This window comes from Passer domesticus, chromosome 5 (genome assembly GCF_036417665.1).
Source record: "Passer domesticus isolate bPasDom1 chromosome 5, bPasDom1.hap1, whole genome shotgun sequence".
Taxonomy (NCBI): Eukaryota; Metazoa; Chordata; class Aves; order Passeriformes; family Passeridae; genus Passer; species Passer domesticus.
In genome coordinates, this window is record NC_087478.1 from 17,949,209 (window position 1) to 17,976,561 (window position 27,353).

At 35.0% G+C, this 27,353-nt stretch overlaps 1 long non-coding RNA gene across 1 annotated transcript in view; it reads right to left on the reverse strand.

Annotated features, from left to right (window-relative positions):
- The window catches only part of LOC135301763 (uncharacterized), a 214,517-nt gene extending 207,281 nt beyond the window's left edge, over positions 1-7,236 (reverse strand). Inside the window, exons 1-2 of the long non-coding RNA XR_010363504.1 lie at positions 7,153-7,236; positions 6,749-6,851 (exon numbers count right to left, since the gene is read on the reverse strand). This is a non-coding gene — a long non-coding RNA (uncharacterized LOC135301763). The remainder of the gene's footprint in view (positions 1-6,748; positions 6,852-7,152) is intronic.
- Between the last annotated feature and the right edge of the window lie 20,117 nt (positions 7,237-27,353).

Genomic DNA, 27,353 nt, shown 5'->3' on the forward strand with positions numbered 1-27,353 from the left:
GAAAAAAAAACCAAACCCTGATTGTTCAACTAGTGATAAAATCAAGATACTGACCATAAAAAGCATATTGAGATTTTAATCTTTTAATCTAATTTTTAAATGTGAATTTAATAATCAAGTGTCTTTTGTAGGTAAAAAGACACATAAGTCCTCTAACATAATATTTCAAGAAAAGAAATTGTCCAGGAATGTTTATTTAAGAAACAGTTTTTTATGTCTGTTATGATTGCCTGTGATATGTACTTGTACCTGTTAAAAATACTGCTTTCTTACTGTCAGTGAGATGAGATGTATTTTAGGCTGAGATAAAAGAGGATTGAATGTTTAACAGCTATATAATGTGACTTGTCAACATGATTATCTCTCTCCCAGCTTATACAAAAAGGACATTGAGTTTATTGAAGCAAATAGCCTAGAGAGGCTAGCAGGCTGAAATGCTGCCTAACTGCAATAACCCTTGTGAAAAGAAGGGTCAATTAGTGAGGCTGATGATTAAGAAAGAGCTCTAGTCTCTAGGTCAGATGCTGCGTAGATGGAAGCTAATGGTACTAATTTTGCTGCATCTTGTAAAGAATGCTAGTCAAAACACAGGTTTCAAAGAAAAAAAAAAAAAAAACAAGAAAAGGGTGGGAGATTATTGTGAATAGACTAAATACCATCTTAAAATTTTTCCTTTCAGGAAAATAGACTTCCTAACAAAAGCAAAAAAAAAAAAAAAAGACCCCAAGTAAAAATAATTGCCCACAAGGAGATAATCATCAGTTTATATTCAATAGTTTCTACTGTAAAATCACACATCATGTAACAAGTAAGTTTGTGTACCTCTCCTAGTATGAAAGGATCTGAGAATGAGATGCAAGGTACAACAAAGGATTTGCAGTGGAAATATGTTCAAGTGGTAAAATTGAAATGCTGTGGGATTCTTTCCTTTGTCTCAGATAATGTTTTCTGCAATGAAGGGATATACAACATGTGCCACAAGAGGTGACAGTAAAAATCAAATGAATGATGTCCCAGTGTGTCCAGGTGGTCAAAAAAGCTGAGAGCACCTTGGCTTCTATCAAAAATAATGTGAAGAAACAGGCCAGTGATCCTCCCCCTATATTTGGCATTGATGAGGCTGGACCTCAAATCCTGTGTTCTTTTTTTGGGTCCCTCACTACAAGAAAAACACTGAGTGCAGAGAAGGACAAAAAAAGCTGATGAAGGAACCAGGCTATGTGGCTGAGGGAGTTGAGGTTGTTTAGCCCAGAGAGGAGGAGGCTCAGGGGGGCCTAATCACTCTCCACAACCACCAGGAGGGAGTGGCCGGCTGGAGGTCAGTCTCTTCTCCCAGGTAATAAGAGACAGGATGAGAGGAAATGGCCTTGAGTTGTAGCAGGGGAGATTTAAACTGCATATTAGAAAAATTTCTTCATAGAAAGGGTTATCAGCCATTGCAACTGGCCGCCCAGGGAAGTGGCAGAATCACTGCCTGTGGAATCATCCAGAAGGTGTGTGCATGTGGCACTTGTGCATGTGGTTTAAGGATGAACAGTGCTAGGCTAACAGTTGGACTCGGTGGTCCTCGAGTCCTTAGTGATTCCATGATTCTACGTCCTTCAAAGAAGAGTCATGGGCATGAGTGTTCTACTTCCTTATCAAAACTGACACGCTAATGGTAGATCATCATGTTTCAGAACTCAATCCACTAAGCACAGAAATAAAGATAACTGAGCAGCTAAATTACCACATTTACAATGTCGTGAGTTAAGAATGGTTAAATCAAAAGAATGGTGGTTGCAGATTTTCTTTTTTTCAGCTTGATAGCTATTGGATATTTGTAGAACAGAAAAATGTATCTAGTAATAAATGTAATGATTTTTTATCTTCATGCCTATCACCTAATACTATGTTGGTGTGAGGGACCCATGGACTTAGAAACGTTACACTCATTCAAGAAATAAGAGTTTCAAGACATATGTGAATAAATTATTTTTTTCATTTTATTTTAATTTAAAATCTGAAGGTCATCCGGCATTATTTTACAAATCAGCCATGGATAAATACTAAAACATAGTCAAGTTTTGTTTGTCATTTTATAGTAAATCCTCACTAGCAGACTCTTATAAACATCTATACCACTCCAAAGTTACAATGCATTAGCTGTGAGGGGAATTCAGAGGTGCTCTCATTGCTACTTAATGGTAGGTACTTTTTGGATGTTAGTTACAGCCATGTAGGCAGAATGGAAGTGTGATGAAGAGTAGGTAAAAACATCTAAACCAACTTAAAACTTTTAGTAGATTTCAAATCTTGTAAGCTTCAAAATAGATTTCTGAGTTTTTCAAAATTTTCCCTAGAGCATGCAGCTACAGAAAGTGTGGCTTTTGATTAAACTTTTTTAGGAACTAAGCCTGGACTGAAGGCTTTACCAAAATTCTGTATAGCTTATCATCAGAGTGTGGTTTTATAAATATATATATAATATGAAAGACAATAGTATATATATTAGTCTAGATATCATATCACAGATAAATCTTTACATTGATTTCTTGATGAGAACCATTGATCCTTAATAATGGTTGATGCAATGTCCATTTGAGGACTTTTTCTTAACAACAGTCAGCTTTGAAAGAGATTAATGGAGAACTCATACTAACACAGAAGTTCAGCCAGAAAGAAGGCAATCAAATGCCTTCAGACAAAGATGACAGAATGGATCAGATCTTCTGTAGCTGGAATGAGTATGCAAATCACTAGGAAACCAAAAAAAATTTAAGTCCCCATCATTTCTCTGTGTCTTTAGGATAAAATTGTGCTGTAAATGCTCTCCTTTGCTGAGTTTTAAAATAATTTTATCAACCCTGGATTTGCTAAGGTTTCCATTAATACCCCTGCATTGGTGCACACCTTCCAGCTATAGCTATTCAGGTTATGTTTGCTCTTTTAAATATTGACATAAGACTTACACATTCCTGTTCCTTTAATACTTCTCCAACACTGCTAAATGTGTTAAAAACTATCAACAGACTAAAAGGTCCCATGGTTCAGATCATTCTAGATTCATAGAGATATATTACATGGTTCTATTCATAAAAATGTAGTCATCACTAGAAGGTGTTGTTTAAAAGTCATTGTTTATAGTTAGTGCAGGTAGTCTGTTAGGAAATACACTGCTATGCTTGCTTTTTCTCAAAGATGCATCTGTTATACACTGCTTTTAAAGTTCATTTTTAGTAATTTTGTGATGAAGAGGTCCATCATACTGCTAAAATCAACTTGATGTTTCATAGCTACCATGAGTTTTATTATTTTTACTCTTTATCATGAGCGTCTCTGATGCCTCCCCATTTTCATTCCACGTTTCAATTTCTCATTTATCTCCACAGCTATTTCTTTTTCTTTCTGTCAGCAGTAAATTGCTTTCTCATATCTAATTGATTTGTTCTCCCTGCTCCTACTTCAAATGAGTTTGCATCAAACTTCTTTCTTATGATTATGAGGTCTTGATATTTTTATCAATTTTCAGCCATTTTCTCAAATAAGTCTCCTTGTTGATATAAAACATTCTCTATTGATTGGACCTTCCTTTTTAGTGTATGTTTTACATAAGTTGTTGTACTATATTGTAGATAGAAAGTCATCAGTAATCATCTCACTAGTACACAGGAAATCGGCAAATTTAGTCTGGTAGATATTTATTTAAATATTTATATCGAGATCTAATCTGAAAATAATTAAGTCACATAAAGCTACACTATGGCAAGAATAGTACCTTTTATATTAGGGTAGTAAAAACTTTCTTTTCACAAATTGCCTTAATTTTTGCAACATTTCCCTAGCTACAGTCTCTTGTGACTAAATAGCCTGTTTTTGCAGACAAAAAGGTTTAGAAGTTTTTTTCATTATTTTCCTACTTAATTTGATGTCTTGTAAGCCTTTCTTTATTTTACAGGAGACCCATTCCCAAATTCAAACAGACACCTGAATCTCAATTTCCTCAGGAGCTGGTTACAATAAAAAAACCCCAACATTAGACACTCCCCTCCAGCAAGAAGACTAGAATCTAAGAATGACTGTAACAGAATTAAGATCAACAATGAAAACATTATTAAATTGTAAGATAATTTTAAACTGAAGTGGAATTTAAAGCAGCTCAACAATGAAGGTCACATTTAGTCTTCAGAGATGAACTTACTTCCCAGTTTCATATAAAATTTTCAGTACAAAATAATCTCTATTATTCTTTGAAATATAAATTCTTACCTTTACACCCAGAAATATGTATTCTGATATTTTCAAGAGAGTTGGAATAATTATCTACTAGAATTCTCTTGCAGCTTTTCATGATTTCTTGGTTTGCCATGTTAAACCTCTGCTATCCATCATCATTTGCAGGAACCACATAGAAACTTAAGGGGCTAAATTCTAGGATTCTGATTGAGCACTGTTTCACTGATTCAACAACATACACACGTTCTGCAGTGTGCTGTAAAATCAGTAAAACATTTCAAGTGGTGTTCAGTAGTGCTGCCATACATAATTTTCACCTTCTGGTTTAGAAAAGGACAACTAAAATAATATAAACCCCTCCAAATATTTTCTTTTACCAGACTAAGAATCTCCAAGTACATGCAGCACATTCCAGTAAGAATTGGTGGCCAGCAGTGAGTGAAAAATTTCTTAAGCCCACACTCGCAAAAATATGCACTTATGAACCTAAGTATGAATTTTTCTACTCTGTAGATACACACAGGGTCTTTATCTTGACCCACTCACATAAAACAGATGTGAATTCATTAGAAGGAAATTAGTTGTTGGCTTAAGCATCACCCATGCGCTTTCTCTTGTTGAATTCTGAGAGGGTTGGGTTTGTAAATGTTGTAAAAGCTGAAATGAATATAATTCTTTATATAAAACAAAGGTTTTGATCAGCAAAAAAAGGTTCAAAAATACAACTATTGTTTCTTACTGTCCATCCTCCTTAATTCCTCTGGTTTCCTTAAGGAATAATTTTTGAATGAATATATAAATTTAGAAATAATAAACTAGAGAACTCCAGCATCTTTAACAAGTCTCAGGATCTGGATGATGTAGGGACACAGTGCAAAACAGTCTATGTCATGTAACATTAAATATGCTAAAATATGACACTTAAAATCTGGATCAATTTAGGACTTCATGGCTTCTTCAAAGCCCTAGAAGTATGGATTCATGATAGCTAAGGTATCCATTCTCTCAATATGATGTGCAAAAATAGTAATCAAAAGTTGTAATTTAAATTCTTCAAAAGTACCTTTTTCATTTTATTTAGCTACAATATGCAATATAATTAAGTTTTCCAATATTTACTTGAGAAAATTAGGTAACTTGTGGAATACAGTTCACAAATAATACAACCTCCTGAACTCACTCCAATACCTATTGACCTCATGAGAGAAAAACAGTCTTTTATCCATATTCCATACATTTTTACTCTTTATGTTGATTAAAATTTTTTTTGTATCAGTCATAATCTCAGAAAAAACAGAATGCATCGCTAAAGTCTTCTTTTTTAAAATATGTTTCCCATGAAAAACAAATCTAAAAAATTTTGGCAGCTGATAATAAATAAAAATTTAAATATCAGCTTAACAACATTGCTTGATTTCTTTTGGAAATATTTTTTCTCTTCTGTTTAAACAAACAGAGACAAGCTGTCTGCTTTGGAAGTCTTTCTATTGACCCGAGCTACTTACAGTACAAACAGTAATATAATACTTAAGAGTATTCCACAAACCAAAATCCTGGGTTTGTGTTTTACCAAACATGTATATAATATGTAATATGCGTATGTTTATATATGTCTATCACAGGGTCAGCAGATAAATATTATTGTCACAGAGAGTTGGTATTATTTACTACACCATAAAATATGAATTGAATACCTTGTTTCCATGAATCCAAGTCTTTAAGGAAAACTACGATTCACAATTCAAATTTATAACATAAAATCAGTATTATTTTGGTGTAGATTCACAAAATTTGGGAAATTCCCTTATAACCATGCAACAGTACCTGTTTCAAGTTTCTTGTGATGAAATTACTAACCTGATATGAATAAATATGCTTCCTTCAGGGCTTTTTTTTTTAGGATAATGGGAGGAAAAGGAATTTCCTTTTATCTGTCTGTTTACAATTACTTATAATATAGCATTAATTTCAAGAACTGAGACATTAAAATATTTTCCAAATACACTTAAACTTGAACATGCCCCTCTACCATCACACACAGCATGGAAAATTCTATTATATTGCTAGAAAACTCATACGTATTACAATAATTATTGTGAGTTATTTCTGTTAATTGTAGGTCTGGCCAAAGAGTGTTCAACATTATCAATTACCTACTTTAAATTAAGAAAGAGTAAATATAACTTCTAGGCCCAGACGCCCCACCATTAATAGTCAATTATGAAAGGGCCAAAGCTCCCAAACATATTGTATTTAGCATTTATTCACATCTGAAATTCTGTCTCTCATGATTTATCTGAATGCCTTCACCTGAAGTGAACACCTGATTATTTCTGCTGGGCAAAATGTTGCTGGTGTGGTCTCTTTTCACCAGCTCCTTCTGACTCATGTTCAATCAATCAGATATAGGCCTTGCCTAATGATGAGCACATACTTGAACTACGTCATTATGGACTGCCAGTACGTTACTGGCTACGCATAACAGCTAACTGATGAAGGTGTGAGAAGAAGGAATTAGTATTTCATAACCTACCTGAGTTGTAGATGATCTTGGAACCACAGAGTTGCAGTGCAGACTGGAGAATTCCAGAACCTTGTTTCCACAAGAACACATACACACACGCACTGTGGAATGTCTGGAAAAGAAATACTGCTGTACAGAAATATGGTGCTTGCAAGCTGAATCACCTGAAGGCATAAGAGATAAAATGACATACATTTTCCCTCTTAGTAGTTTGCTTTAACATTATTTTTTACACTTCTGCTAGTGAGACATCTTACAAAACAGACCTGAAAGCCTAGGATTTAGCTGCAGTACTGCATTGTTGTACCATTGTGGTATTTCATACCCAGATGATTTTAATTTTCCATATATAGTCAAAAAAGGAGGCTCAGGAAGTATATCACATTTCTCAAATTTGTTACCCTCATACAAACCTGCTTCCTCTAGGTGCACAGCAGAGACACCTGGAGGAACTGTGGTGAGGTACAAAACCACTGAGGGACTGAAAACAGTAAAATATATTTTTATAATTTTTTTAATATATTTTTATAATCCTGGATGTAAGACTCCATTTGAAAGGAATGAATCAGAAGAGAAGAGTATCTTCTTCCCAAAACCCATGAAAACAACAACCAGCTGTGGCAAACAGCTGCAGCACAAGTTGGTGTTAATTTTATGATGAGCTTCTCCAGTGAGATATCAACCAAGACCTGTAAAGCCAGGTTCAATTTAACAATGAAAGGTAGAACAAGCATTGTGTATGAATGAAGGAAAAAAAGATTTCATTAAGGAAATCTTCCTTCTTCCAAATGAAACGGTTTTCTTCTAATCCTTTATTCTAAAGACTGTGAAGAATAGTAGTCACATTCTTATGTTCTCAACCAGAAAAAATATAGCTTATTTTGAGACACAGAGTGGAGAAGGTACAATGAAGTTAAAATTCATTAATAATTTTTGCTTTCAGATTAATAACCACTAATGGACACTGTATAGTTCCTTTAGCTTCACCCTAGCAAAAATATTACTAAAAGGAGAGAAGAGCAAACTATATTCCTCAGATTCAGAAATGAAAAAAAAAGTAACAACAAACAACACAAAACCATTATGCAAACTAAAAGACTCAAAATTACAAATGAAACTTTTAAAACACCTTGTCAAATTTTTACCTCCTGAAATAAACCATCAACCTTTTCTACTGGTACCATTCATTTGGAAGGGCTTGTTAAGTGACTTCCATTTCAGGAAGTGAAAACTAATATACAGTTTGTATCATGGAACAGACCATCTGCTGTGAAAAGTTCCCATATCAAGAGAACAGAGGGACTAGTTCCCAATTAATTATCTATTTTAGGAGGATTGGGTATACTCTTTCCAAGTTGGTTTCAGTTGATAAGACAATCATCTGTCTGTCAAGCTGTGTCTGTTTGCCTGTTAGTCTAGCTAGAATATTGGAGAAAAGTCAGAGAGATGTTTATTGTTTATATCTTTCTTCTCTCTTCTCTTCCTCCCACAAAATGAAAGCCATCCGAGGAACCGAATCATTCAATATAGTCATACACTTTTTTATCCAAAGTTGTTTTGTTCTCCTTGTCATGGTAAATATACAAATGTCCCAAAGAAGACATATGAAAGACAAAGGGTGTTATGGGAGTAGATTTCAGATGTTATTTATAGCAAAATTTTCCAATGCAGAGCTATTAATAGCAGCTCATTGCAGAAGAGTTGAATGAACAATACAGATGTCTCAGTCTTCGTTGAAGGACCTATTCTTTTCCTGAAGAAAAACCCTGTCTGTACAAGGCACCATTTACAAGTCCATTGTGATTTTTTTATAGCTATGAAATAATGTTGTTTTTATCTCTTTCGGCTGAACTGAGCTGCTGGCTTCCGCTTGGCAGCTTCACAAACAATCTGTGTGCAGCGAGCCACGCTTAGCAGGCCCCCAGAGCGGGTGACAGGAAAGATTGCATGCTGAGACAGGGAGACAGTGTGGTTTCCTCATAAAACCAGACTTTGAAGCCCAGGATCATAGGGATGTGTAGCTAAGGGAGCAGGTATTTATAAAGCCCAAGAGAGTTTCATGGAGAGTAGCAAAAAAAAAGTGGGCTTAGCTCAACGCACTAAAAGCTATTAAAGATAATGTGAGCATTTAGAACATGAGTATATCAATAGATTTATTTATTTTCTTCTTGTTTTCTGTTTCTGTTTTTTGTAAAAAATAATATGTTTGACACCTTATAATCCCCATGATGTGAAAATAATTACCAGACTGAGAACATGGGAAAATGTAGAGAAAAGTGTAATTTCCTTACCTAGTGTGTGATGAAGCAGCTTGCTATAAAGCATTCTGGAAGCTATGTCTATGAAAGAACAAGCAGTAGTTACAGTGGAAACTACAGCCATTTCCATAATAAAGTTGTAAAATCACCTGCATGCTTTTGGTTAGGAAGACCAGCTTTGTCTCTAGGGAATGACCAGCTATAAATCCTTGAGAAATTCATTTACATGAGTCTTGAATTAACTAGCTACTTAACAGCTCATCACTCTATGAAAAAGGTTGTTACTCTTACCCTGATTTTTTTTGTTTGTTTGTTTTTACTTCCAAAAGATCCCAGAAGAGGAAAGAGGTGTCTGTAGCATAAATTTTCTTCTCTTTCTTTTTTTCTTCAACAATGTTCCATGTTTTGCAATCTTGTTTAGTGAGATCAAACTGCCACAATTTTAGGGTTTGAAAGTTCCACTGAAAAGATCTGTCAGGAATACAAAACAATGTATTTCCTAATAAGCAATTTTCATTGCAAAATTCAGTTTTTGAAAGCAGTTGTGTTTTTTCTGCAGAAGGGTCTTTTGTGCTACTCTCAGAAATATCACCTATATAACAAGTGCATGATAGCTACTGTGAAAATATTAATTAATCTGAATAGTGTCTATAACAATTGTCAAATATACTGCCTACAGTTCAGGGCTGGTGGTGGAGATCTTTCATCCTAATCTGAAAATTCAGTATTATGGAATAAATCTTTATTTGTATGGAAAAAAATCCATTTGAATCCTTAGAAACTGGAAGCAATTGTATTTTTTTCTACTCCAGCTTTTCCAACTTTAGTCAATAAGACCAGAACAAAAACATTGTTTTTAAAAATGTGACAGCATTCACCTTACATCCACAAATCTATCACATAAGAAGAAGTGACATGACAGACAGAATACAGTTTCTTCATTTATGGAAAGAAAACTAAACTTTATGACCTTTGCTTTGATCAAGTACCTCCAAAAAATTTGGCTATTGAATATTAAAGGAACTACTGATGGAAAAATAATGAGGCTAATATTTTTACCAGATATTGCATCTAAAATTGTGACTTTGTCTTGACATTTAGTAAGAGACAAAAAATTAATTTGTTGCAGGGATTCAATAACCACAAATTATTCATGCACCTTTGGAAAAATAATGACATACTACCAACTAGATTTTTCCCTTGAACAAAGCATGTAAATTAGTATCCAGATACATTAATACATTAAGAATGCATGAATAGTGAATGTTTTTGACTCTTAAAAAGAATGAGAAATGTGCATCCTCTCTAATCTATCATTCAGTTTCTATCTTCAACAATAAGAAGTAAAATAACAGCATAAGGCTTCCAACAAATACATTTTAAGAATCATAATACAAAATAACACCACACCCCAATGTGCTCCTTCCTTACTTGACAGCTTTATAAATTTGGTTCTGGAATCATGGATCATGTTGCCAGCATCCTCTGGAATAATCCCTGTTAAAACTGTCTCCCTCCTAATTTACTTTTAATTAATCTTGACAAAAGTGTTCATTTTTACTTAAATTGACTATTTTTTTATCGATTGAACATCTAAGATCATTACAACCTTCTGAATTGATCAGACACTTCAGAACAGCAAGGTAAATTTGTTGCTATTTTGCACTTTAGGAAAATATACAGTAGTTTAAAGCAAATTTAGTTTTGTTCTCTTTTTGTTAGATGTTAGATGTTAGCTTATACATGAGAGATATTCTAAAGATTTCATGGCTGGTCGAAAATTACTCCTGCAATCTACTTTATTATGAATGGTTGCATTCATTTTATATGATGGAGATTTTGGAATCAAGACCAGCACCACATAAATTAAATAGTCTTTAGTACATTATAAATAATTCTGGCTTATTGAACATTTGCTGTCTGAAAGCTGGAGTGAAAACTGTAGTCCTTTATTCAACATATACTACAGGCCAAGTCTGGTACAAACAGCTGCAAGGGAGTTCCCCATAATTGCCCTGCCAATAACTTGAAGTTTGATTTTGAAAATTTAACCTCTGCATGCGCATTTTAGACACCGCATTAGCTAAATCTGGTTCTTTGCTAAGGTCAACCTGACATTGATACAGATTTCAGTGAACTGTCTGGAGCTTTCAATTTCCTTACACATACCTCAGAAACTCCCCAAATCTTTTTCATTTTAGCTATCAGCTCTCACTCAGGATCATAAGCAGATGAACAGTAACAAATATAGGTATGCACAGTGTCAATATTCTCAAAGTCATGTTTTACATTGCAAAATGTTTATACTATGATTTCAAATGATACACTGCAAATTTTATAGGTTTCTTTTTAATTTTAGTCATCAACATATAAAGACATATATATATTTATAGGGTTGATTTTAAATACAGAGATGCTTTTGCTTATAAGCTTACTGAAGACTAGAAAATATATTTCCTTTTTGTTACTTTGCTGGGTCTTATTGAGCCATGCTATGTAAGAAATTACTAGTGCCTGTAGGTATATGACATCCCATCAGTAAGAAATGTAATGATGTCTTTGGAGAAATTTCAAGTTACAAAGGACCTCCAGAAAAGGGTCAGAAGGTGGGATTCCAAGGAATAAATTGTAGGCATCTATAGAGAGTGTCTTCTGTGTTAAAAGAAAGATTAATTACAGACACAAGCTTTGACAGAAAATTGAACTATGGGTGGGTCTGTGTCTAGTGGCTCAAGCACAGAGCCTGAGAGATTTTCCTGGCTCTTCCTGTTTCCTAATATGTGTCTGAGCAATTTAACCTGCCACCTTTTGTTAATCTTTGAATAAAGCTTGTACCCTCTACTTAGGATCTTAAAGCACCATGGTTTACTTATGATTTCAGCAAGTCAATAAAGAAGAGATTTCTTTTTTCTCTATCCTTATGGTTAAACTGACTTCATTTCAATACTGACATGAAAGTGCTTTTATACAAGAGGTTTTCATATTGTATCATATGGTATAATACTCTTCTAAAAACTCTGAGAAATAAAATGCTGGCACAAGTTTAGATTAGTCATATCCAAAAAAGTTACCCAATAGATTCAGTGAAAGTCTAATAAAATGAAAATTAAATGCAGATTCTGTCATTGATTCCAAATTATAAATGATGAAGCTCTAAATCAGCCCAGGAGTATATCAGACAGATATGAAACGTAAGGAATAATATCTGCATTTTTTAAAATAAAAGTACTTTCTGTTAATGTAGGAGAAACAGTGATTTTTCACAAGTATTTGCATTTAAAAAATATAAAATTTAAAGAAATAAAAACTTACAAAAAATTAAATTACTGAAGGGATGATGTAAATGAGATTTATAAACATGTAAAGAAATCACAGTGAATAGGTTTTTAAAAGCGTTTATGTGTACCTAGTTGAAAGAATAAGCTTTCAAGTTAAGATGTTAAGTGTGTTGACAGCAAAGTTCAAATTTGTAGCTGGAGATACCAGCTCAAGACTAGGAATCAGTGAAACAGATTTCAATAATCTTGTCCTGGAAATTATTTTACTTTCTTGACCTATAAGAAACTCCTTTTCACAATTCAGTTGCACTTGTTTTCTTTAATAAACTAATTTATTCAATTTTTGGTATATTACTAGAATGCTTGAAAAGGAACTTGGTATATTATAAATTGCTTTACAGCAGAGGGTTATGCAAGCACTACACTCATGTATTCAAAATGCACTTGCTGCTGTATTTGATTTATTAACCATCTATTCTGGGGTACTTTAAAATATATGACATAAAAGATAACAATTTGTGCATATCTAAAAATTAGTATATGACAAAACTATATGGTACCCCATAAACAAGGACTTTAGTTTATCTTTAGTAACAAAGCATTTATTCAGGTCTAAAAATTCCAAAAATTACAAGTGACTTTATGGCACACTATATAATAGTATGTATATTATGGTATAGTATAGCATATGTTGTATTTTAAACCTACAGAGTAAAGATTTTGAGTCATTCCTTATATAATAAATAGCATTATCTTCTGCCTCATTTTATTTTCTAAGTGGGCAGTTCTACACAGAGTTATGTGCATTAAAGTGATCTCAAAGCAATACAGATATGGATGTCTGGTAGCAAGGCGTGTGTATGAAAGTTGCAGTACCCCGACGGCAGTAAAAGGAAAACTACTCCTGCACTGATTAGGACATTCACGATCATCCCAAATTCCAAAGCACCACACTCAGTGACATATCTTGGGTTAGGAAATATGCCATAACAGTAGTCCTAGTCATATGTTTCTTTAGTCTACCTTCCTTCTGTCATGGTCTGAAGCTCAGCTATTTCCCACTTCTCCCAGCCCAAGTTCTTTAAAGCACTTGGGTATACTCTTTCCACAGCTCTAACTCCAGTGATGCAGAGCTAAAGACACTGCCACCCATGCATTAACACTTTAAGGACTATGTCAGCAAGACCTTCTGAAGGCAGATCCAGACATTCCCTTCCTGCCTCTCAGTTGGCCAGATGCATATTTGTGTCAGTGTGGCACCAAGCCCAAGCTAATAAACTTTGGCACCCAGCAGAGCTTAAAATTTTGAGCCCTTTGGCATGGCAGCTACTGCAACATGACTTTAAGGTTAGATCTAGCTCACAGATTACTGAAGGCAGAACACAGAACTAAGATTCATTACAATCATTTTTTGCCATACAAAATATATATTTATGATGTCTACAATTAATGGAAAGACACAGAGAAACTCCCAAATGCCTGTGAACCCAACCTGTAACAGGTGTATCACTAAAATGTTCATAGGCAACTGGTAAACTGCTTCTATTTTCCACTGAGGATAGGAGTCCAAACCACTAGTAAAAAGCAGACATTGACCTTTTTAAACATGTCAGTTTGCTAGATGTCAGCAGGTTAGAAATCTCATAGTCTCCTAAATTTACTAGGAATAATGTGATATTCAGCTTCCTAAGTGAAAGATTAGGATTCCACAAAAACTTTGGTCAGCCATGGAAGAAGGCAAGATTTCACCAGCAGAATTCCTTAAATGTCTGTGCCAGATTTCATGACTAGATGGTTTTATCTCAGTTCTCCACTGACTCCAGTGACTTCATCTTCATCAACGCTAGACAAGTAGCTTTATATAGACCCACATTCTACCACTTAAGTTGCATGATATGAATCTCACTTTTAGACCAACGTTTGCTGTATTTACATTCTATGAAAATCCTGCCTTGACTGGATTTCTAGAATTTATCTATTATATACTTAGTTTAAAAAAAACACATGTAGATAAGTCCATTGATAAGCATATCCAGAGAATGGCAATCCATATTTCAGAAAATGAAATTAGCATTTGATATGTGAAGTTATGTATAATACAAGTCTTCAGTTTGATCTGTCCTGACAATCTTCAGCCTTTCCACCATCCTAAAGATCAGGCTTGAAGTGACTTATTTAACATTACTGTCTTCTCTTTAGCTGATATTACAATGCAGAAAGGAAATTAAAATTAATAGTATCCAGAGGAGGAGAATGCAGTTGAGATGGTGCTCGTCTTTTTGGTTAGTGACAGGACCACTCACCTAGCAAGCAGAAATCCTGTTCCCTTTTGAACATCTCGCATGAATTTTACCACATAAACTATGTACCAGTGCTCAGACAGAGAAGGAACCAAGATCCTTCATTTCCTGATCAAGTCCTTCAGCTGTCAGATGATTACTTTAGGTTTCTAGAGAGCAAGATGGATGAGATAAATATTAAGGTAGGCTGACCATCTACATTTAAGCACGTATCATAAACACCTAAGATGAGAGGGGAAAGCGAGAACAGTATTGCACAGATATCCTGCTCAATGCTACAGGCATGACCCACTAGAAATGTAAGGCATAAGTTAGGCAGCTGCTCTGCTTTGTATATTCATCTCAGCAGATCCCACTCAACTTCACTCTCTGCTTGTAGTGGACTGGGAACATGGATGACAAACCTAGGTTATGAATCCTCTCAAGTCATCATATGGAAGACACATATAGTAAAAGGAAATGTTTTCAAACCTACACATTTTTTATGTATCTCTCCTTTTGGACCTAGTTTTTGTTCACACCATATTCTCTTTTTACAGCTCCAGTAATTTAAACAGTTATAAAATGAAAGAAAACTCAGTTTTGCTTCACTTTGAGGAATGGGCAAATTATCAGACCATGGAAAGGGGATTTAGAATAAATAAGAAACAGATTTTTCATCTTTATCCACTACCAAGAATTTCTTTTTAGCATTAGAGATTATGTATCTTCCATTTTCCTTCCTAATTACTGATGGACAGTGCTTGCAGAATATTAAGAGTTCCAGATCTCCAACAACAAACAGAAGTGGTGGGTTTTCAACTTTAATTTATAACTTATTCAGCAGAAGTCTTGCAACAAGTTTTTTAAGCACAGTTGACTTTTCCGTGGCTTTGACTCAAGAGTGGGCAAAGAAGGTAGAAATCAACTCAGAACTTTACTGAGTCGCAAACTCAGCTAACCTTGCTCTATGATTTCAGAGAGGCTCCTAAAGTCCTGTGAAATCCTTCTGGTTCTTGTCATCTTTGATCTAACATCTATCCCTATCTTTCTAAATTGTCATTTATAAATGGGGGACTGTGGATTTCATCTCTCCTCATTTTGGATAAGTCACTAGTAAGGAGGCTGGGTGGACCTCAGTATCTTTGTACCTTTAATATCTCCTTCGCCTGTGTATGGGTCAAGCAAACTGACAAGTCCTCTCCTTGTCAGGGACTCTGTGAGAATAACTGCATGATAAATATAAAGGAGGATTTAAAACACATACATGTTTGATTTAAAAAAAAATAAATCCCTCCATTTATTTTAAAGAGAATAGTAGAATAGATAAAACAACAAAAGTCAGCAAAATTAGAGACAAGTAGAAAAAATATTTCCATTCTCTTTTGACATTAGTGTCTCATTTTTCTAGGTATCTGAGTATCTTTGAAAACACAGTAAAGCTCCAGTCAGTTCAAGACAGAAAAAAAAGGGAAAAAATATTATATATTAATCTTTTTCCTTTCTTGTTGTAATGTTCTCTAATTTGAACCTTGTTCCAGAAGGTAATATTCTTTTGACAGTAAATGATACAGAGGGGAATAAGGTTATGCCAACAACTTCAGAGATCTATTTTAAACCTGAAGAGACAGGAACAATTAAATTCTTTCTCTCCAGACCATTTTAATGACAGAAAACAAGCATGTCTGCTTCCGGAAGGATGATGTTTTTCTCTCAAGGAAACATTAGGCTACAAGAATTTATGCTTTACAAACTCTGCAAAACAGGAAAAAGTATCTAGTTCCTGATGGGCTAGCAGTTTCTGCTAATTCACAATCGTTCAGCAATGATCTGCTCATCTGGGAAGCATTGTTTTCAGGTCTGAGTGCTACTTGTTGGATAAAAGCAGTTAGGATAAGAAAGAAAAATGCAACCTCATAACAAGGATCCATCTTTTCTGTTTTTTCTCCTTATCTCTTCTTTCCACCAATCAAAGACCAAACTACATTTTGGAGTAAATGGAGTATTATCAGGCAATGGTGTAGTGCAATTAATGCATTTTACCTCAGGCTACTGTGATTGCTACAGCTAGTCCAAAAGGTCTAGTCAATGCCCATGGCTGCTTCTGAATCATTAAATTGGTGTTTTGAGACACACAAACCTACAGGATACACTTCAATGAGAAATGAGGCATTGCTATCGGGGAAGAGTCACAAAGAGAGTTCAACAACAAACCCTGTTCACATTAAAGATGCTAGAAATTTCATTCCCACTCATCAGTAATTAAGTAGGGTTTCAATTTTTTTTGGTGTGCTTTGCTATCAAAAGTTTACTTGCAGTTTCCTCTCTCTTCTCAAATAAATGCCAATGCTTTGGCAACTTAATGAGCTCTCACAACTGTAGAACGTGGACTTTTAAAAATGCATATGAGATGAGTACAGGCAGACAGTTCCAAACTCAGGTATACCAGGTCTGACCTGACAGGACTGCTGCCACAGGAGTTAATTGCAGTTCAGTCTCTTAATACCTTCTCTAAAGTCAATACACTGATTCTGGCAAAAGCTGTGTAATGAAATCATGATTTCTAGTTTTTGGTCTCTAACAGTCAGATAGAAAATTCAAATTAAAAATTCTGGCTGCTTTTACACAGTCTCTTGGTCTGTGTTTAGAGACATTTTACTCTTAAAGGTGGGTGCAGAAAGATCAACACTTTCCCTGAGTAATTTGCTGTGGCAAGGTATTCAGGGCAGCCCAGTTATGCTGTGTACAGCCTGCAGAATGTCTATGAGGGAATCCTGTGGCGTATGCCATGGCCTGCAGGCACTGCAGTAGACCCTGAGGTAATTGTCCTAAAGCTGTGACATGGCAGGAAAATAAATAATTTAGAAGAAAAGGCCAGTATCCTGCAAAACAGATGGTAAACCGTTCTTTGGTCATTTAACAGGATATATCCTGTAAATATGTAACCAGTCCTCTTCTTCCTATATCCATTTAAGTACATGGAAAAGGTCCTATTGACATCAAGGACTGTTGAAACCAGTCAAGCACATCAATGGTGCCAAACCCTGCTGTGTGCAAGAAGGATATGTAAAAGGAACACCCTGTTTATACCAAAACCTGCATGCTGCACAGCAAAGCAAAATTCTTATTTTTGGCATTTCATTCTGCAAGACATAAACAGTTTCTTGTGCAGAAATCTACACTCTTCAGTAATGTTTTCAGATAAAGTAAAAAGCATATTAATGTTGAAATTATACTCAGATAATTAATTTATTACTGGAGCATTTTATATACTGCAATTTTATATCTGTACAAATGGGAATTTTCAAGTAATAGCCATGTAATAATGAAACATCATTTAAAATAAAAAAATATGTCTCCTACTTCCATATTTGTGTAGATGAACAAAAGGCAAGGTTCAGATCTGCAGAAAACCTTAATGGTTCATAGAAGATGCTGCTGCATGTTTAAAAAGACAGCTGCTTTTGGAACATGTCAGTGACAAATGAAATTGTCAGATTCTTCATAATTTCATTTTAGACAAAAGTTACTCTACTACACTTATTAATCATCACTGAGCATAGAAATAGGGAAATAGTAGTGAGGGGGGAAATTTCATAGACATGTCAAGAACATGGGGGCCAAGGAATTTAAATCCTGATATTTCAAATTGCTTTTCCTTTTCATCTAATCAACATGAAGAAAAATGTCATCCAACCCCCCCAAAAATACATAAAACAATAAGTGTCTTCTGCATATTAAATTCTCATAAGTTTATCAAATATTCTTAAATATCCTACGGTAAACTTCTGAAACTTCACTTTAAAATCCCAGTAGTTCACTGAGCATATATAATAGGATAACACTTCACAGTCGCAAAATTTATTTTTTTACTTTAGTTGGAAAGTACCTTGGAAATTTTTAACTTTGTCGCTTTCCAAGACCAACTATAGTACAGTACTGCTCCCTATGAACCTGGAAGAATGTCTTGCATAAAGTGGCAACAATCCATAGAATAGAAAGACTTTTCTCACAAGGGAAAATTTTCCAAATGAAGGGATATCGGTATTCCAAACAGAGCTCCACTTCTACATATACAAGAAAGATAAAAAATACTATACAAATGAAGGAACAGACAAAAGTGATTGGACTTGGCCTTTATGGTCAGGCATGATCGTGATACCTTGACCTTTTCTCACATGCACACAACTGACATTGTTGACTTTCTTCCTTTCCTCCATATTTGCAGGTTAAGTATGTTATGTATTTAACTCCACTGGAGGGCTGACAAAGGTAGATCTGACTTTGTTTTCATCAGATGAATCATGATCTGTTGTCTGCAGCTTAAACCAGAGATCTCGTACACAAAGCAACAGCCAAATATCCTGCTCAGGACCCAAAACTTGTATTCTTACCAAACAGTTTTTCAGTAGGATTAAATATATGGTTACTGAAGCATGACCTGATTTCTTCAGACTTCAGGAAATACCTGAATGTCTTTTTGGATGCAGCTCTGGGAGACAGAATATTTATGATCTTTGGTTTCACATAAAATCAAACTGGTGTTAGAGTTTGAGGAGAATGTGCAACATTTTCATTGAACGAATTAAGATCCTAATTTATATTTTTTAAAAAATTTTTATTTTTAAGCTCTTTTTCCTGTTAGTAACCATATGTCAACTAGTGCTCTATCTTTCTTAGTTTACATATGTACTTTGCTTTGTGTTCCAGACTCCAGTGTGTGATGGCTGTTTGGAATTAAGAGAAAATCAAAGCATTTCTCATTTATCTTTCATTTTAACTTTAAACATTTCAAAATATCTAACTACATTTAGGTGAATTAAAATAAAATATTAATTAAAAATGTATCTCCTTCTCTCTATTTGGTCTCTGTTTCCCTCCCATATGATTTAACTAAAATTATATAATCCACAATTTGAACAGACCAATTAGAAAAGTGCATGAATAAATGCATAGCACAGACTATGTGTACTAAACCATCCTTATTAAATCAAGAGATGAATCTGTTTTTGCCATTTCCATTGACAGCCTTCTTCCAGCTCACAGCCAGCTGGCAATTAATGGAATCAGATTTAAAACAGGCATTGGGGAGAAATCAGCTTCTATGTGTCATTCTCACACCAGACATATGTGCGTCTGCTTTACATATGTCTGTATTGTGTTTGCATTTGTATTGTTATGCTATCTACAAGGCTGTATCATTTTTCCCCTGTGTGCCAGTTCAAAGATATGCAGTATATTTCCTAATATCAAGCTTCCCACAAATATTAGGACATACTGCCAATTTTTCTTAAATGGATTTTAACCCTAATTTCAATACAGACAGACAGATTTCTACTAAATAGGTATGTTAGATAGCTTATTAATATTTTTTCTATGTTTGTCAAAGTGGATAAACCTCAAACAACGCAAGCATGAAAAAGGAGTCACAATTGAGATGTAGAGTAAGCTGTACTAAGAACACTTACGACTTAACAGGAATCCAAAAAAAAAAAAAAGAAAAAAAAAAGAAAAGAAAAGAAACTGTACTTCTCTAATGGATTTGATGTATTTAAAGTTGGCTGGGGAAGGACTAGATAGATTTCTTTATTTTGGGAATCTTATTCAAAGATAAATACAATTTACAGCCAGTATTTCTTTTCTAGTTTTTCGATTAAAATCTTCTCACCAGAATTTCTTATGAGTTCAGTTATTTTTCTTATTAGGTTCCAGTTACTGAAATTCAATGTGAGTGAAATACTTGTATTCCCTGTACAATATATTAGTTAATGACCACAGAATGTGATCATGTGCACATGCATATAGCATGCTAAACAAGGAAAACAATCATTAGAAATGCTAAAGAAAAAGTTATCTATCTCAGAATACCCCCATCTGTTCTCCTGAAGCTCTGCATTAGACAGGTCTATGGAAATTAATATGCAAGTTTCAAGGCTCTCCTTTCCTTTCACAACCCTATTGGAAAAGGCAGTAGTCAACTTTTTGCTTCTGGGATCTATTTGCAAGACAGGGAAGAGAACACAAGTGAGAGCACAAGAAGGAACATAAGCATGTGCATCAGTGGTGAGGAACTCCTCCAGAAAGCCTGAACTCTAGTCCTTGTCCTCAGCAGCTTCCATACTTATTTAAGACTGTTAAATGAAAATAGCATAAAAATGTTTGAATCAGAGCCCAAAATGATTCTTCTTTTCCTCAAAAGCCTTGCCTGTGAATACTCTCACATACAAACTACTACATAAAGCTATGTTTTGTGCTTAGTCTCTCACCCCTCACAAGTTCTTTCTTGTCTTTGTACACTGACCCCAGCAATGGAATAAGTGTTCTCTTCTTTTACCCTTTTTCCTTCCCTGGCCTAACACATTCTGTACGGAGAGAGTTTGTGTCCCCTTGCATCTGCTCAGGTTGAAGTCAGGATATTTTCACCTCCCAGGCAACCTGTCCCAGCCTTTTAGCAACTACCTTACAGAAGACACATTCTCCTCCTCTGTTTCTAATGAAAACATTTTGTGTTCTTGTGGTTACTGAACTTTAGATTGGGCCTGTCAGAGATTCCATAGAGGAATCTGAAAAAGTGCCTAGAGGAAAACCTAATTGTCAATACCACATACCTAACTGGAACACACCATGCTGTTGAGGTCTTCTACAGGGACACTTGGTAATTAAAGCTTGGGTAATTAATGATGGAACAAATAATGTGACATGGCAGAGCACTGTAAGAATCAATGAAAAACTTGTCCTGAAACATTCTTATTGCAATCCTAGTATTCTAATTTCCAAAGTTACAATTCAGTCAATGTATAAATTCTGCAAAGAACTACAGTTTAGACATCTGGTCTGTTTGTGAATTCAAATTCCATTACACCTACATTGCCTATGATTTTTCCCCCCTCTAATAATTGTTCCACTATTTTAACAATTATGAAAGTGAAATATAAACCAGCAATTTCTGGGAACAATTAGCTTTGTTTTTGTGTTTATTTATTTATTTTTCAGAAAACTACTCTGCAGCACCATCTAGTGAGAGTGAGAAGGACCAGTTATATTGTTTCCATGTTAGGAGAATATTCATGTGTTTGCAGCCTGCATCCCTTCCTGTAGCCTCAGTAGGAGAAGAAACATCCAGCCTCCATGTAGAGTGAAAGAGTGACTCCTCTGTCATATCTTCAACAGAAAATTTACCTCAGAAAAAAAAAATTTTGTTACAGAAAGGTATAAGGACCCTTTGGATAAGGTGCATTATGGACAGAAAAAAAAAATACACCTTGACTATAAAATAATCTTCACTTTAGAACCAAATTTCCAGTTTTCATTTTGCTGAATCAAGCACATCATTAGCAGCTGTCAACCTGTTCACTGTAATTGACCAAAGAATTTCTTCCAGTAATTAACAGCATCACCAAATATTCAAAGCAGTGACAAAAATCCTACACAGTGAGAAATAAAACTGGAGATATAGACCCTTGTGAGTGTTTAGGGCTTGCCAGTTACCAGTGTTTATGTACACAAATCTTTCCTGGGAAGGTTGAAAAGTTCTTCCAAGGAAAAATCTGTTCATAACTATTTATGTAGGTGGTTATATAAATAAATAAAACCCCTTAATTAAAAAGTCCATCACCACACATTATAGGAACCACTACGATGCTGCCTCGTACCTGAGTTGACTTCTAGCTTGATCACTTATCTTGATGACTGATATGGCAATTCCCTACTGTGGTGATGGCAGCCATATGGTCATTTCCTCCAGTGTCAGTTGTGTAAGACTCACGCAGAGAAATACAATTACTCTCTTGCAAAGAAAAGAAAATTTCAGTCTTTTTGATGCCAAAAGAAGTCAGGTTACTTTAGGTCTTGTGTGCTCAATTATAGGCTAAATAGCTTTCATATTTTTTTCTTCTGTTTTTAACACTTCTGTTTCTAATACTGATAAAAACAAAGACCATACAAATGAGAGTGGCATTGCTACTTTTATGTGAGAAGCAAGTGCATTTGCACAAAGACAAAACATCTGTTAAGAGATAATTCATGAGTCTCACAGGCAATCATTTATTCAGAATTCCACTGAAGTATAAGATGATAATTACAACAGCCAGTTTTCTGATTCTCTAGAGACAACTGACTAAATGGAAGTAATGGACCAGTAGACTATCACACCACCTTTCTCCAGCTTTTTCTTTATCAACTCCAACTCAGTTCTCAAATTCATCTAGAGCTTGCAGATATAAATGGATGCTAATAGAACTCAGCCTGAAATTTTATGTCCTTTAGTGCTGTACAGTCTCTGGTTCTGTCTCTGCAGAACAGCAAGAATTCATCTTATCTTAGGTAGTTAGACTGTTTGTAATAATAACAATATCATTAATAATAAGGATTTTCAAGTTTCACTGTAAAATATTGGATCCAGTCTACCAAAGTCACAGAACTTTCACGATGAAACAGAAACTGTCATGGAAAAAAATATTAGTCTTAATTTGAATTCATTCTATTAATCTCTATTTAAAAATGAACTGTGGATTTATGGATTAACACATTGGATAAATGGGTAATTTTAAGTGCTGAGAAAGTCCTGAATGCACAAAGTAATCCAAGACACTAATTTATTAAGCCTTCTCAGATGAAGCATTTTCTAATGTAGGAACGCAAGTTTCCCCAATGGATACTTATACATTCTACTAGAGAAGATGGATATATTCACAGAAAAAATTAATATTCAAAGCTGGATAGTTAAGGCCTTTTGAAACATCTTGTGAGAAAAAAATAGGTGCATGCTAATTTATAATGCATAAAATCACAATTTCTGAATCTGTCAAAATTTGCTGTTTCTCCTCTATTCCATTCTACCATGATCAGAATTCAATAGCATATGAGATAAATATGGTGAACTTGAATGTATTGGCTTCATAACTTTATACTTACTAAAGCCAATATGCCTGGTGAGTAATTGTAAAAATTCTTAAGTTGTCTAAGTCTTCTTCAGCCTTTCCTTATGTGAGAGGTAAAGAGGCAAGAGGTAGCTTAGTTCTTAAACAATGGGTTGTGCAGTAAAGCGACAGGATAAAGCAGTGAAAAGATTTTTAACCTTTGTTTTTTCACTTACTGTTAATGGTGAACTGACTTGTACATGAACAGCAAACACACCAAAGATATTTGTATCTAATTCTGAAGAAAGAAAATAAAAATAGAAAGGACTGGTCCCACAGTACTCAAAAGTTGCCTCAAAGCCCAAGTTTAGATCAATTTCTTGCTGTTCTTTATAGGAAATGTGAAGGATTTCTAAAAAAGATATGAAGGATTTCTAAAAAGGGGTCAAAAGGAAGAATGAAAAGAATGAAAGATAACCAGAAATCAGAACATTATTCCATGTTTCATTAAAAATTAACAGCAATGTTTTTTTAAAAAAAATATTTTCTTTCAATTTCTGCTAAAATGGGATGACTGAATTGTCACTGAAGTGCATCCAGCAGATTATCTACTGTCATTTTATGGTCTTTGTTCTCAGCAGTGCAGTCACTCACCTTGCACCTGTCCGTGAAGAAGCTCTTCTGTCTTCAGAAGAGCTCTGCTAAAACTATTTCAGTTAAAGGGAGGACATCAAAGTCAGGTGGAAACTAAGAGGCAGAGTGTGAACTGCTTCCAGTAATGTCACAAGGGATTCAGAGAGCATCCAGTCAGTATTCAGCTGGGTTGGTATTGCTGGATGATTGTTGCAAAGGGGATGTAGCACTCAAAATTATTAATTCTACTATTACCAATGCAATTGTTTTTTTTCATCAAAGAGCAGAAATTGTGGAAATGTATTTGCATGACACTGAGTGCCAGAAAGTATCTTTCATGTTTAAAGTTTTAAGCTAACAAATAAATTGAGATTTTACACCTAAGCACAGGCCTTTCAGTTACTTTAAATGAGATTCTAGAGAAATTTGGTCATTTTTTGTAACAAAATGTGCACCATATTAGCACAATAATCATGAGGACTTGAGACTCAACTGAGTTGTTACAGATGTCTACTGTGGTTGCAATTGACATTATGTTGACAAAGTACTTATTTGAATGCTTAAATCATAGATCACAAGGGTTTCTAAAAGCAACTCATTAATGTAAAGGCCTATGAACTTGAAACAATGTCAGCAAGAAATTATTTTTTCATATGCTGTCCTATTCTATAACTAGTGTAGCAGAGAAAGATATCCAATAAATATTGAAAAAAATAGGACTGCAAAAAGTCATATGAAATTTGTGCTCAATATATCATGTATCGCTTACAAAAATAAAATCAGAGTACACCTGGAAACACACATTTTTATATCATATCATGTATTATATTTTTATTGCATACTGAGTCTCCTGCAACACAAAAATGCAGTAAACGTTAAGTACCAAGCTTCTGTCAGAGCCCTAAGGGCATCACTGAGCTTTTCCTTCCCTGATGATTGCTCAGGACCACACTTCAGCCACCCCAGTGCTCTTGGTGCCTGCCCTGGTGCTGCTTTAGGATGCTCCAGCCTTGTCCCTGACTGCATCTGCATTGCTCCCAACTCAACTCCCCCAACTGGGCATTGCCCTGGCTTGTGACTTGCCTGGTCTGGGGCTGTCAGGGAGTTCTCAGGCCAGTGACTGGTGCTGGAGGCTGTGGCCAGCCTCCATGGGATTGGGTCACCCTTGTCTCCCAGCCCCACGTCCCTCAGGGAGCAGCCCTGCTCACACCACTTTCTTGGTGAAGGGTTCTTTCTGCTTTTCCACCATTTGGACAATAAGCAGCATGGATCACACTGGATGGTTCTAAATGTTTGGTGATGCAGCAGAAAATAAATATTTGGACGAACAGTAGTGTGAAATTATAAGAGGAAATATTTTCAACTGGTTCATATGCCTTAAGCTAATATTAATCACTTATCTGAATGATGAGAAATTTAACTGAGTATAAGGTGTGGAAAACAAGTTTTAGGAGAACTGCAGATTGAAGTAACCTGTGAGGCCAGTAGGTGGAAAGAAATCATATATCATGTATTTTCCATTTACACTGTGGATGTAAATGTAATAGGAACAGTGCATATTTAAAAAGCTTCTTGGCTAGAAGGTTAATCACAAAGCATAACTGGGATGTTATCATCAAATTAGCAGGAAGTCTTCATACTGGAGGCTATTTTACATTCAATGTCATTCAAGAGTTTCATTTAAAACTGGAAATGACAAATAAGACAGTATGCTAAACATACAAGGATTCAGGAAAAGGGGCAATAATTATTACAGAAAACCACTGGAATAAAATAACAGCCAACGTAGACAGATGCACTGTGTGTAAAAGAGGAAGAAATAATCAAGTGTCAGATCCTGTCAGGAAGTGTAATGAACTTCATTGCAGATGCAGGTTCTTTGTGCCTCTCAGGATCAGTCCATAAATGAACATAGAGGAAAACACTGACTCAGCTGGAAAGAGATGAATGGTAGGTTACAGTCTGTGATGGACTGACCATGACTGAAGGGCACAGTGCTATCAATGAAAATGTACTGTGGGTTGAAAACAAGGAGTGCCCTGAGTAACACAAGCCATGTGTTAACTCTGCTCTATTCACAGAAATTTGGCTTTAGATGGACGTCAGTGTAGGATATTGTATTTCAAAAACCAGCTGTAGGCTCAGTGGTACAAGGGATGAAGGAAATATCACTGGTACTGAATAAGTAAGAAAGAGTATTAACTGGTATTAACTGGTATTAAATGGTATTAACCGCTGGATTAAATCTCAATGAAATGAAGAAAATGACAGCTTCCAGAATAAAGTTATATTTTTGATCAATACTAATATTTTAAACTCCATTTTATAGAATATGCTAATAGGCTGGTGGAGTTAATGCATCAAAATCATTATTTCTTTTCCGCAACAGAAAAATATGTTGTCTGTATAGAATACAAAGGATTCCAAATATTAGCAATAATTCTTGACATTATCAGTCTTCAAATGTAAATATTTTGAAACTCCAAAAATTCTAGAGATGTTTTACTGTTCAGATCTATAAGCAGAGGTTTTGCAGAATAAGCAGATACTAATTTCAAAATATATAATTATGATAGCCATTCCTCAGGGACACCAACTACCAATATAACATATACTTTCAGTTTGTTTTCTCTAATTCATCTCTTCTAAATACTGTGTATTCACAGATTATGAAACGACCTCCTCTCTATTTCCTATACCCTTCAAACTAGCCACTAAACCTCCTTTCACATGGTGCCTGGCTGGTGAGGTGTCTGTATTCAACTAGCACTTTCATTTAATATTGCTAAGGATGTTTGATAGGCAGCATGTGCATTGCTTTCATAGAAAAGGGGAAATAAAAGTTTGAATCCTTTAAATGAGAAGGTTAAACTTAGATCTCCTTCCTTCTGGATGAGTATATAGGATACCTGACTACTATTGAAAAGTTTGGCACAATTTCCAATTCTTTCTCAGGATGCATTTAAAGTTTGAACTTATTTTCAAGTCAGAAGTTAACTTTACAAAAAGATTGTGGCTTATGTACTCAGGTGGGATGGAAATGATCAGTGTACAGCTCTGATTCAGTTATTGTATGTGTGATATCCTGGAACAGGTTGCCAAGAATTGTGGATGCACCATCCACAGAAATGTTCAAGGCCAGGTTGGATAAGGCTCTGAGCAACCTGGTCCAAAGTAAAGTACTTTTGTCCATGGGAGAAGGGTTGCAACTAGGTGATATTTAAGTCCCCTTCCAACACAAATCATCCCACGAGCCCAAGAAACATTTATACTATTTTCATATTCCAGTCTAGACTGAGCAAAGAAGC